Genomic DNA, 1,204 nt, shown 5'->3' on the forward strand with positions numbered 1-1,204 from the left:
TACATTTAATTACCCAAGAAGTGTTCATTTGTACCACCCAAATTATGGATCTGGTATTAATCAATGAATTAATCAATCGAGATTTTTTGAACTCCTGCTAACTGCTCAGTTCCATTATTATCACTAGGTGCTCTTTCCACCTCCCAGCACCCTGCCTTCTCAGGGCTTCCTGGTTGCTAATTACATTCTAGTAGAGACTTCACTCTCTGCACCGAGAACTGAAAAGGACAAATTAAAGTGACCAAAACCCCAAGTCCACCCATTGCTTGGATTATGACCAAGGAGAAAGAGAAAGTGGCCCTTAGGCTCTTCCTTGATTATTCCATGGCATTCCTGCTTTGGGTGAATGTATCCTTCACTTCTAGACACCACAGATCTAAAGATGCAGGCATTTCCAGCTCCATAGCCAATGGAAAAAGGCTGACCCAACTATGATGAAGGCCAAATCAGGACCTGAGCCAGTCCTCCTGTCTTCCAGAAGTAGATCTCTGGTGTCTCCCAGGTATGTCCCTGTATCTTATAAGGTCTCTAGAGCACTTAACATTGTACTTCCTAATAAATCTAATGCATTCAAGCCCCATTATGGTCTGATGTTTTCCATCCTTAGAAAATCTAATACTCTAATTAAATTTGAATGTTACTAAGACCTCTGCAAACATGGAGGTCCCAATTTTTAATCATCACATGTATCATATATTGTGAGACTTCACTAGACTATTCATCATAATTATTCCATGATAATTGAATATTCAATTGTGTAAGGGTTATGGTATTTAAAGATCTTCCATGCCCCATTGGACTTGCTGACGTAGCAGGAAGGGGCGGAGCAAGAGGAAGCGGAAGACAAGCTAGCGTTCCTTCGGTGGCTGGCGGTGGTGGTGACGGCGGCAGCAGCAGAGGCAGTGGCAGCGCGAAGCCCTTTTTTGAATTAGAACTGCTAAGGACTTTCTGCTAAGGACTCCTGCTGAGGACTGCCAGGGGCCGGAGCTGCTGGGAGTGCGCTTCCAGGACGCTGGGTGGTTGCTGTGCGTGGGGAGAGGAGGACCTTTGCCTGAGGTAGCCTGTTCTGTTTTAAAGGCTTGAAAATGTGGGTGCTTTCTACTTTATCTACCTGTGCCAATGTCATAACTACTCTGATGGCTTTCACTTTCTGGTTTTGGGACTCAGTCTTTTGGTATCTTAATAAATTTTCTAGTTTATTTCC

This window comes from Petaurus breviceps, unplaced genomic scaffold (assembly GCF_028583685.1).
Source record: "Petaurus breviceps papuanus isolate PSGF00001 unplaced genomic scaffold, PetGlider_PUasm1.0 76, whole genome shotgun sequence".
In the NCBI taxonomy this organism is placed as follows: Eukaryota; Metazoa; Chordata; class Mammalia; order Diprotodontia; family Petauridae; genus Petaurus; species Petaurus breviceps.